The following is a 13,406-nucleotide window of genomic DNA, read 5'->3' as shown; positions in this document are numbered from 1 at the left end:
TAGGGGCCCTGATCCTGATTCCGATTGTTCCGGAAATTTCAGGGTTTATGCAGAATCATTTGGGTGTCTCAATTAGGGTTTTCTTATTCACCAATTATCATCCTAATTACTGATTTTAGTGACAGTTGTTACATTCTCCCCACCTTAATAAAAATCTCGTCCTCGAGATTTGGATGATGATATTTTCTTGAGGTTATGTTACTTCTTTTAATAGGAACAATATATTATGGAATCAAAAGATATTTGATAGGCATGAATTTTGAAATGAAACGATTTGGAGAATATGACTTAATGTCAGAAAGGAACTTATTTTGATCAATTGAGAAAGATTCTATTTGTGAGTAGAAGTATGAAAAATGATTTGTTAATGATTATCCCGAAAATCAATATTGTTTACCTAAATGGTAAGGTTATACTAAACAATAGAATTTTAGTGTATAGTAATCTGAGTATATAATTGTATCAGGAATAAGTTAAATGAATGGCGTATGAATAGGGTTTAGCACAGGCTACAAATCTATTCGGATGTTACAAAGCGTTTGTAATGATTTGAAAGAATTCAATAATGATGACCGAATAAATTCACCGTTTTCGAAATTGTGAGTTTCAAGGAAGCGAATCTAAATATTTCAAAAGATGAGATATTCCGATGAAATGATAAAGTTTCCAAGGTGATTATGTTTAAACCAAAAGATATATGATCTATAGATTTTTAGAATGAATGTGAAGAACTTTTTGGAATTAGTAAAATTCTTTGTCAGAAGAAAACTTACCTTGATTGGTACCTAAGGAAGACTTAAGATTGATCGGTTCAAAATGAAATGAAAACATGAAAATGATTCATCAAATATTGAATTATGATATGAGAAAATCAATGTGCTGCGATGGGTGATTTGTAAGAATACATGAAAAGACAATAAAGTTAGTATATTTTTGTCTTAATACATAATTATATTCAGATGATTTTAATCAAAATATTTGATTAAAGATAGGTAATATTTTGATTTACTAAATACCTTTTCCTTTTTATGTTATCATAAAGTAGAATAATACATAAATATAGATAGGTTTAAAATATCAAAACCCGTAATAGTTTTGATAAAATTATGATATATGTTTTATAAATAGGTTTAGACAATATTCTAGAATTCATGATTATCATTTTTAAAATCAAGTATGTTTAACTATAAGATTTTATAATAGGGTATTTTAAATCATAAAAGTAAAATAATAAATGTTTATTCTAATATCAAGCATACTTAAATATTGGGTTGCGTAAATGACATTTGATATTTTAATATGTATATATTATAAAAGAATATTTCTATAAGTATTTAATAGTTGTGAAATATTAATTAAGATAAACATTTATTTATAATATGTTTTGTTAATGAATGCTTAGACAATTATTTAGATAATTTTGTTTGTCCCTTTTAATTGTTTTATGAAAATATGTTTTCTCTTTACAGTACGAAGTATATATATTTCTATATATAATATAAAAATGTTTTTTTTTACATATAATTGAAATTTATTAATTAAGTATGATGACTTAGTTTATTAACTAGTCATTATCATGGTCAGATATTGATTAGTGCTGCCTTGTTTAAGCATAGGTGGCCAGTCCATGCCTAATTAAGGCTAGGCTATTCAATACATGCCCATAATAATAACTCTAGTATCTAAAAATAATATTAACACTATTACTATCAATATTTTATTACTAATAATAAAACTAATATTAATTACCAATAATAAATGCATAAACTTAAATGAGAATATATTTTAAACAAAATTTTATATGTAAAAATATAATTTCTTTACCTTAATGGTTTTAGCAAAAATTTTAATTACAGAAATACTATATTGTAAGTTTCTATATATAATCAATTAAGTTTATACAATTTTTTTTGATTAATGATGATAAGGTAAGAAATATCACGAAAGGCTCGATTGGTTGTAAGGACTACGGAATTTAGGACATGAAATGGTGGATCATTATCTTAGCACATAATTGTGTTAAGATTGCTTTTATAAAATAAATCAATAAAGCGGATTCAATATAAATAAATAATTAAATCTTAGATTAGCGCAATCTTCAATTTTGTGAAAATGTCATCACAAAGTGATCGTGATCAAAGAGATGATTTGATGAATTCGAAGACTAAACAAGCATATTATGATTTAAGAGAATTGAAGTGCTTGTTAGGACTATTTTGAATATGATGGTTTCAATCCATCATATGGGACTTTGAATTGAGTACGTATTGCGAGCAAGTTAACTGGGTTTGGATAAAACGAGTTTTAATAAGGAAGTTCGGACATGATTACAACAGAAACCATGTATACCCTTCAAAAAGAAAATCGAGTTTTTCAAGAAATTCATTGATTCGATATTAAAGAGTCATTGCTTTGTAAAAACGCGGTTTACAATGCAGAGATCAAGTATAGCGGAACGATATTTGAACTTTTGATAAAACAACAAATTGAAATGATGCCTTCCTAGGGTCTTATAACTCCAATGAACCACATGCGCAACAAATAGTGCATGTGTATCGTGTGGATTTACCAAGAAACGAAATGGATCAATATTTGCTATTATGAAAGAATTCTTTATGGTATGATGACCATTAAAAGAACACGAAAGTCAACTTATTATAGGCAGAAGTTAGAATTGCAACGAAAGAAATATAAGAACTTCTTATCTGAAATTTCGTGTGATAACTATTTGTTAAATGACATTATCAGAGAATGTCGAATGAAGTGAAATGAAATCAGGGATTTGCAAAAATATATGACTTCTTTTGTAGTGCTAATAATTATGACTCAGGTTAGACTATGCACCGATGTTTGTGAAATATTGTTCTAACGTATCTCAGCGATATTTTGATCGTTTGTAAGATCATGTGGCAAAGTGCCGATTTTTGATTTAGGAGTTCTTTTACTGATGGAATTAGTGTAGGTATCATTGTGCCTAATTTATATTTTTCAAAGATCTTGCCTTTGGAAGTCGTGTGTAATAAACTTCGACATCTGTGGATGTAAAATTTTAAGTTTCATGTGTTTTCTTGTGCATTAGCACAACTTTTAGATGGTTCTTACTTGCGTTCATAATTTATGGCGTTAATAATTTATGGCAACGCATTGGTAATTCTTATATTTTTGATGGTGTCCCCAACTTAATGGGTTTCCAGTATTATTTTGTTGCATGAGTTACGAGGTAGATGATCAAACGAAAGAATGTTTGACATCAAAATTAAAGATATATGCGAAAGATTCCTGATAAAGAAATCTATATACATATGCTTGTGCTTTATTCTTAATTGACTTTTGAATTCCTTATAGATATACATATCTATAATATATATTTCACATGTTGTAATATACATACCTTTCATAGGGTTAAATGTATATAATAGATTCATATTTCCAAAAACCAGTCAGATATTTGGTCATGATACTATTTAGGGAAATCTTGTTACTGGTTTGACATACCATTTATCCCGTCTTATCCGGTTCGCGCCGGAGCGGTAATTTCAGTATATCCGGACAAGCTGGAGAGTCTGCTACTCTATACCCAGTTTTGCCGGAGAAAATTTTCTATTTCCCATAAATAGTATCTTTTCAAGATTTTAAAAGTGTCTCTTTTATTAGGACTTTTATCCAGAATCAAGGAAATTTGTATTTCCATAATATATCTTTATTCGTGACCAAGTAATACTAATAAACAAGAATAAGTAGCAATTAAATGCTATTACCTGCTAGTCGTTATTCTTATTGAATAACAATTATACTTATATATATATACTTATATAAGTAATTTTATCTTGAAGCTTATATTAAGACAAAATTCTTAAGTTCGAGTCTAAATATTATTCAGAGTGCTATCAGATAATATTAAGTTTCTAATTCTCCGTTTAAACTTAGGTATTATTATAACACCTATTTGCGTAAACAAGTGGCTTAGCTTATACTAAGGCATCTTTTCTTATGTTCAAGTCTAAATGTTATCAGATGTGCTACCAGTTAAGTTAATAGCAATCTCCTAACTCTTTTATTTAAGCTTAAGTATTGTTATCACAACACCTATAGGCTTAAAGTAGTGGCTTAGCTCTGATACCACCTTCTTGTCACGACCCCCGACCCCATCTAGCCGGAATCGGTGTCGTGAGCAGTCCAGTGGTACCGGTGATTATTTTGAAAAACATTGCAGCGGAAATTTCATCAGGACCGTGAGTTAGGAAAAATATCAGAGTTTAGAAACACCGGATTTTATTTAAAAAGATGGAATAAATTCCATGTTTTACAAAGGTAGCTTTTAATAAAAACAATATTTCTTAATTTGAAAATAAGCCACTTCTTGAAGTCCTTCAGTGTCGGATCCAATCCTTACTCCAATCTATTGTAATTACCTGAAACGCGTTTTAAAAAGGTTTTTGTCAGCGGGAAATACTGAGTGAATTATTCTAGTTACTGGAAAATGACACATTTATTATAATTTACAGTGGTAAGATCTTTTACAATGTTTCCTGATATCAACCAACTACCCACAGTACTTTACCACTCGATCCATTGGCCCATACGTCCAATGGTATCTGTGATTATGGTCATATCACCCAATGGCTGCCCTAATGGTGAAGATTATCAAGTAATGTGCACAATACCCCACATACCGACTGTAATTTGGTGATTCACATAAACTTAATCACTGTAAGTTATAATTCTGAAAATAATTTGGAGTATTGTAAATAGTCACAAACTGTGATAAAAGAATTTATAAAAAGAGAATAACTCACAATATAAGCATGCAGTATTGAGTTAACAAACTTCCTGATTCTACTTCTTCCGATAATTAGGCATGCACTTTATTATTCTGGATCTTCTGATGATTTAATAGTTTGTTTGATTGTAAGGGTGTAGTTGGGAGTATTCTTGGTAGTTAAATACATAGTTTAACAGAATGGAATACGTATTGGTGTAAAACCCAAATCAAACCTTAACGGTAGTCATGAGATTCGAACCTTAACGAATTTCACAAAAACCGGGTTAATGATCAATACAGCAGTTACGATAATTTCCCGAGATCAAATTCTCACAATGAATGACCAAGTGCAATACTTCAACTCATTTATCAAAATGACAAACGACAAAGTATAGTACTTCAACTCATTATCGAATTATCGACAACGACAAAGTACAATGCTTCAACTCATTATCGAATTATCGACAACTACAAAGCATAACCTAATGTGGGCGGCACTTAGACATTCCTTGGATATATTGATCCCGGAAATGAATCGTAATAGCGATCGAGTGATTATTGGTTAGAACACCAACGTATAGAGAGAAGAAGAAAAGAAATGAGCAAAGGAAAATGAATCCTAAGCTTCCTATTTATAGGTAGAAAATAGGAAATTTCTAGGAAGTTTCCCTTGTATTTCTAGGAAGTTTCCTATAGCTTTTCTAGGAAGTTACTTACATCTTCCAGGAAGCTTCCTACCCACAGATATCTATCCTCTTACACTTTCCTAGCACCTTCCTTCGGTATTATCTATTATATTTATATATTTTTATTAGTAGATTCTACTTAGCTTAATTAATCTTGCTTAACTTAATTAATCGTACTCAGCTTAATTAATCTAGTTTAGTTTAATTAATCCCACTTAATTAATACTAAACTTAATAAATTAATTAATCTATTTAGCTATCTTAACTGCTAAGTTTGATATACTAGTTTAACAGCTTACTGATTATGAGTTCTAATTTCTAGACACAAGAACTCGTATTAGTGTATTAACTCAATTCAACTTTAATGACCAGTGATTAGAGTTATTACCCAAATAACGAGCAGAGTTTGGGGATTTAGAGGGTAAAATCCCGAGCTATTATTTACAAAATAAAAGCTGACGGAAAGAAAAGAATTGAACAGCGATTGAGTTAATACCGGCATCGTAGCAGCACCTCGTGTAGTAGTGTATGTTTAATTTGTAGTAATTTGGCCTAATAACGACGTACACAGAGAGTTTGGTCGACGTTTTATTATCATCAGTCGACTGCCAAGGTCGGCTATTTATAGCCAGAATTTCGATTGGCTTACGGACCGTATGACCTTACCCTTACGGTCCGTAAGGGAACCTGGGCGGCTTACGGTCCGTAAGGACCAACCCTTATGGTCCGTAAAGGATGGAACCGACTTCTTTGGCTTGCCCCCCACGGGATTAGCTCTGATAGGTCGAAAAATGGGTCCAATGAACTTTTAACACCGTTTTATATAGATAATCGTTAACTAGGGTTTGCCCCCCTTGAGTTTTGGGGGCCCTGATCCTGATTCCGATTGTTCCGGAAATTTCAGGGTTTATGCAGAATCATTTGGGTGTCTCAATTAGGGTTTTCTTATTCACTAATTATCATCCTAATTACTGATTTTAGTGACAGTTGTTACATCATCCAATCATCTCACTCGTTTCATTTCATGTTTTTCTCTTCTAGAATGCCTCCTCGACGCGACAACCAGATAGCTACTGCCGAGCTGGCAGAAATTATTTCACAGCAGATGGCTGCTCAATTCCCAAATCTCTTTGCTCAATGGAACCAGGCCAACAACAACAACAATGGTACATGCAAATACAAGGATTTTAACTCGGCTAAGCCACTCAAGTTTAGTGGTTCTGAGGGAGCAACTGGGCTTCTTCAGTGATTCGAGAGTATCGAGAACACTTTCCGGCATGTGCAGTGTCCTGACAATCGCAAGGTCGAGTTTTCTTCGAGTGTGTCTCAGAAGAGGGCTCTTACGTGGTGGAACGGGGTTATGAGAGATCAAGGTGCAGAAGTTGCTCTAGCCCAGACATGGGCTGAACTGAGAGCTCTTATGATGAGTGAGTTTTGTCCTCGTCATGAACAACGAGCGTTGGAGAAAGAATTTGATGTTTTGAAGCAAGATAGTGGCGAGCACCGGGCTTATACTGATAGGTTTGAGGAGTTGAGTCTGCTTTGCCCGACTATGGTTACCCCACTCGATAAGGCTATCGAAAGGTACATCGACGGCCTGCCTGACTCGGTACAAGACATCCTTACTGGTAGCAACCCTACCACACTCCGTCAGGCGATCGAGTTATCAGCGACGTTAACTGAGTCGCAGATTCGAAAGAATAAATTACACAGGAAGGGTGACAAGGGCAAGAAGCAGTCGGCTGACAAGGAAGATAGCAAGAAAGGTCAAAACAAGAATGGAAAGGAGTCTAGTTCATCAAAAAGGGCAAAGAAGCGTAAGGCTTCCCAAAACTATGCTGTCACTGCCCAAGCTAACCAGGCAGCTCCCAACCAGCCTCCAGCAAAGAAACCCTACTCAGGAAGTGCACCTTTGTGCAATCAATGCAACAGTCACCATCAGCCGCAACATCAGTGCCGTTTCTGTACTAACTGTGGGAAGTCAGGTCATCTTGCCGATGTTTGTCGGTTTGCTCAGAATCGCGCAGTTCAGAACCCTGCTCAGCAACAGGGTCAGGCTGCACGACCAAACTACCCACCAGGTGCTTGTTATAACTGTGGGGATCTGACCCACTACAGAAATCGGTGTCCAAGGCTAGCCAACCAGAACCAGAATGCAAACCAAAATCAGGCTCAGGCTCGAGGTCGAGTCTTCAACATGAATGCACAAGAAGCACAAGCAGACAACGAAGTGGTGAACGGTACGTTCTTTATTAATAATCAGCCAACATCTGTTCTTTTTGATTCGGGTGCCGACAAGAGTTTTGTGTCATTGTCTTTTGAGACAATGCTTCGCGTGTCTAGAACGAAACTAGGTAAACCTTTGACAGTAGAGGCTGCCAGTGGTGAACCCATTGTTCTTAATTCTGTTCTACGCAACTGCCAGTTGAACCTTAACGACCATATTTTTCCTATTGACCTCATGCCAATGCAACTTGGAAGCTTCGACGTTATTGTGGGAATGGATTGGTTATCTAAGCATCGCGCAGAGATAGTTTGTTCTGAGAAGATTGTTCGTGTGCCGCTGTCGACAGGCGAGGTCCTACAGGTTCGTGGTGAGAAGCCTGCCGGTGGTCTCAAACTCATGTCTTGTTTTAAAGCTCGGAAGTATCTGTGAAAGCACTATGTGGCTTTCTTAGCACATGTTACAGCAGATAAAGGCAAGGGTAAGTCTATTTCAGATATTCCTGTCATTCGGGATTATTCTGAAGTTTTCCCTGAAGAGTTACCTGGTCTACCTCCAGCACGCCAAGTCGAGTTCCGTATTGATCTCGTACCTGGTGCAAATCCCATTGCCAGAGCTCCATACCGTCTTGCACCGTCTGAGATGCAAGAGTTATCTAAGCAGCTTCAGGAGCTCTCTGACAAAGGTTTTATCCGTCCTAGCTTTTCACCTTGGGGTGCTCCCGTTCTTTTTGTCAAGAAGAAGGATGGATCTTTTAGGATGTGTATCGATTATCGTGAGCTTAACAAGCTTACCATCAAGAATCGATATCCCCTACCTCGCATTGATGATCTCTTTGATCAATTGCAAGGCGCTTCTTACTTTTCAAAGATTGATCTACGATCTGGATATCATCAACTTCGGGTGCATGAGGAAGACATTCCCAAGACGACATTCCATACTCGTTATGGACATTATGAGTTCAAAGTCATGCCATTCGGTTTGACCAATGCTCCTGCTGTTTTCATGGACTTGATGAATAGGGTCTGCAAGCCTTATTTAGATAAGTTCATCATCGTTTTCATTGATGACATTTTGATATATTCTAAGACGCGAGCTGATCATGAGCAACACCTTCGTCTTACATTGGAACTCCTAAAGAAAGAGCAACTTTTCGCCAAATTCTCCAAGTGTGAATTTTGGCTTAAAGAAGTTCAATTCTTAGGACACATTGTCAACGAACAAGGTATTCATGTAGATCCCTCCAAGATCAGCGCGATCAAGGATTGGGATACTCCTACTACTCCTACTGAGGTTCGTTCTTTTCTTGGTCTAGCGGGTTACTATCGCCGCTTCATTGAGAACTTCTCAAAGATTGCAGTTCCTCTAACTGCTCTAACTCAGAAGAACAAGCCCTTTGATTGGGGATTCAAGCTAGAGGAAGCTTTTCAACACTTGAAGCAGAAACTTTGTGACGCGCCTGTCCTAACATTGCCTGAGGGCAATGATGATTTCGTCGTTTATTGCGACGCATCTAAATTAGGTCTTGGCTGCATCCTGATGCAAAGGAACAAAGTCATAGCATACGCATCGAGACAGTTGAAGATTCATGAGAAGAACTACACCACTCATGATATTGAGTTGGGTGCAGTTGTCTTCGCTCTTAAGATCTGGAGACACTATTTGTACGGCACAAAATGTGTGGTTTTCACGGACCACAAAAGTCTTCAGCATATCTTCAATCAGAAAGAGCTCAACATGAGGCAACGACGTTGGGTTGAACTTCTAAACGACTACGACTGCGAGATTCGCTACCATCCTGGTAAGGCGAATGTCGTAGCCGATGTTTTGAGTCGCAAGGAACGTACTAAGCTTCATTGTGTTCGTGTCCAGTCTGTTATTCAAGCTCAATCCGATATCCAAGCCCGTATTTCTCAGGCTCAACAAGCTTGTGTTTCACAAGGTTTAATGGATAAGGAATTTCCTTATCACATAACACATGCTCTTGAACTGAAGGACAATGGATCGTATTACTTCATGGACCGTTTGTGGGTCCTGAGCCAAGATAATCTTCGTACCCTGCTTACGGATGAAGCCCATAAGTCTCGTTATTCTATTCATCCTGGCTCAGATAAGATGTATAAGGATCTTCGTATTCAGTATTGGTGGCCTGGTATGAAGAAAGACATTGCCTTATATGTATCAAAATGCCTTACTTGTCTTAAGGTTAAAGCTGAACATCAGCGTCCTTCTGGTTTATTGGAACAACCAGAGATCCCAGTTTGGAAATGGGAAAACATTACTATGGATCTCATTACCAAACTCCCGCGCACAAAGAAAGGTCACGATGCCATCTGGGTAGTCGTTGATCGTCTTACCAAGTCAGCGCATTTCTTGCCAACCCGTGAGGATTTTTCTACTGACAAACTTGCTCAAATCTACGTGGATGAAATCGTAGCTCGACATGGTGTTCCTTTGAACATCATTTCTGACAGAGATGCTCGTTTCACTTCTCATTTTTGGAGAACCATGCAATCTGCCATGGGGTCCCAACTTAATCTGAGCACAGCCTATCATCCGCAAACGGATGGTCAATCTGAAAGAACAATCCAGACACTGGAGGATATGCTTAGAGCTTGTGTGATCGATTTTGGTGGTAGTTGGGATTCACATCTTCCGTTGATTGAATTCTCCTACAACAACAGTTATCACTCCAGCATCAACATGGCTCCTTTCGAGGCTCTCTATGGTCGAAAATATCGTTCACCAGTCTGCTGGAATGAGATCGGCGAGGCTAAACTTACTGGACCTGCCCTCATTTTAGAGACAACAGATAAGGTAAAGAAAGTTCGTGATAACCTTCAGATAGCTAGAAGCCGTCAAAAGAGTTACGCAGACCTAAAACGCAAACCCTTGGATTTTCAAGTCGGTGATTGTGTATTACTTAAGGTCTCACCTTGGAAAGGTGTGATCAGATTTGGAAAGAAAGGAAAACTTGCACCTAGATACGTTGGACCATTCAAGATCGTCGAAAGAATCGGTAAGGTAGCCTACAGACTTGAGTTACCTCCTGAACTTGGAAATGTTCATCCAACCTTTCACGTGTCCAATCTCAAGAGGTGTTTAGCTGATGAAAACCTCCACATACCGCTTGACGAGATTCGTGTTGATAAAACACTGAAATTTGTTGAGAAACCGGTAGAAATAATGGAACGTGAAGTCAAGTGGCTAAAACGCAAGCGCATTCCTTTGGTCAAGGTTCGCTGGGAATCTAAACGTGGACCCGAGTTTACTTGGGAACGTGAAGATCAAATGAAGGCGAAATATCCACATCTGTTTCCACGAGTTTCCTCTAAATAAATTTCGGGACGAAATTTCCACAAGTAGGGGAGACTGTAACATTTGTGCTTGTAATCATTGTGAACAGTTCAATTATCAATAAAACAATGTTATTTGATCCCAATGTTTGTTTGGTTGTGTTTTACATTTTTCATGTTTTGACTTTTATTCAATTCCAAACTCTACATCGCTTTATGGAGAATTATACGCAAACTGGTGCATAAACGTACTCGGTTTAATGCGACAAATACTCCGGAACATCAACATATACTCAACATACCTTAAATAACCCTTACATAACTTAGAAATAAGTTTTGAAGGCTTTGGTATGGCAAAAACAAGTTAATTCGCTTACAGGGACTAAACTTGACAAACTGCGAAAGTATGCCAATTTGGACCGTAACAAACATTCCGGAACATGTCCATAAGTTAAACATACCATAAATATCCTTTACATAGCTTAGAAATAGGCTTTGAGGGGTTTGGTATGCTAAAACAAACTTTTGGAACATTGAGGGGCTAAAAGTGTCAAAAAGTGCACAAGTTTGCACTTTCGCGCATAACTTACGTTCTGAATACATCCGGACATCCAAAAATTTATGTAAGCATCCTTATATTATGCCTTAGTGTATGGCATGAGAAAAATCCATTCGTCGTGCAATTTGGATCGTCTTTCGCGCTTATGCGCATTCCGTCGTAATTAACCGAGCATCGCGACGTACGGCCAAACGAACCGACATCCGACATATTTTTTAGCACATTTTAAGTTCCCTATACTTTAACTTCATTTTAGAGCTTTGAAATGGGGTTAACGGGGCTTAAACGTGTCAAAAATGCATCAAATACCAAGTTTTGGAGCTGTAGGGACCAAAACTGTAAATCTGCCAAACTAAGGGCTTACGGGCCGTAAGCCAAAACCCATACGGTCCGTAAGGAGTCCCAAGTACAGCAGATTCATTGAATCCACTTGCAGTTGGCCTTTCGTTCGTTCAAGGGGCAATGCCCTTTCACCCAATCAAGAGCCAAGGGCCATTTTCAGTAACCACAACATTTTGACAAGTGGACGCTTAGGATCGTGGCACGAAAATCAAGAAACGATCCTAACGGCACTACTTTTCCTATAAATACCCCCCCTTGTTGCTAAAAACTCACACAATCTGATCAAAATGCTCTAAGTTGATTCCATTGCTTCATACCTGAGCTCTTTGATCTAGATTAGCATTCGGGGACCCTCCGTAAGTCTTCTTTCGTTCTTTTATTCGCTTTTCGAGTCCGAAAGTCAACGTTTTGTTGACTTTCTGCATTGACCAGCCTATGGTCAACCCAAAGTTCATGGAACTTCATAACGTGAGCGTGATCACGATGGTTATAGTCCGTAGTGACTATACCTACTGATTACCACGTTATCTAGGCTCAGTGACGAGTCGTAGTTTCGGCCAAAATGTGCATTCTTGCATATTTTGTAACCAAACTACTCGTGAGCATCAAAGCCGTTTGCTTTGATGTCAAACCTGTTTTCTAAACTTAGTTAAGCATGTTCTAACATGCTTAGCTCGTCACTTTTAGTATAGTGCGTATATAGGGTCGTAAGGTAAGCGATCTAAACCATCGCTTATACTTTCGAACCCGACCCATTTGGTCGATCATTAGGATCCGACCAAACACATTAGGTGACCATAGCTATAACCTTCCGAGGTTATTCCTTGTGGTCACGATGTTAGGCGTTCCAGACGCGTTCTACGCGAACGACGCGTAAGGTAGCATAAGCTACCTAAACGGGTCGTGATGGGTCGCAAGCACTTAGGTTTGGTTTCATTTTAGTATGTAGGCTTTGTTAAACCATATTACACGAGTCTCCATACTCGTTTGGTTTACGAACCCGCATACTATCCGATCCTTCCGATTTGGTCCGGTATATTAACATAGCTATTAGGTGCCGTTTGATATCCCGTGATCTTTAGCATTATCTGGTTATTATACAAGAACTTCAAAGCAATCTCAGGTGAGTACATAGAACCCCATCTTTTACTGTTTTCCAAACTGTTTTGGGGTGAAACACATGTGCCTATCTGTTACTTTCATGCTTTCCATGTTTTTACATCATATGCCTGCTATGTTGTTAGTACATTATAGTACATGATTTCATTACATTTCATGCTATGTATGCCCATTGTGTGCGTACTTAGTACATTGGTTTACATTACATTTCTGTTGCACATGTTTACTCGGCATATGGACACATTGATTTACATGAACATTTCTGTTGCATATGTTTACTCAGCATATGGACACATTGATTTACATTACATTTCTGTTGCATATGTTTACTCAGCATATGGACACATTGATTTACATGAACATTTCTGTTGCATATGTTTACTCAGCATATGGACACATTGATTTACATGAACATTTC

This window comes from Helianthus annuus, chromosome 1, assembly GCF_002127325.2.
Source record: "Helianthus annuus cultivar XRQ/B chromosome 1, HanXRQr2.0-SUNRISE, whole genome shotgun sequence".
In the NCBI taxonomy this organism is placed as follows: Eukaryota; Viridiplantae; Streptophyta; class Magnoliopsida; order Asterales; family Asteraceae; genus Helianthus; species Helianthus annuus.
The sequence above is the reverse complement of the archived record's forward strand: the minus strand, read 5'-3'. Positions refer to the sequence as shown.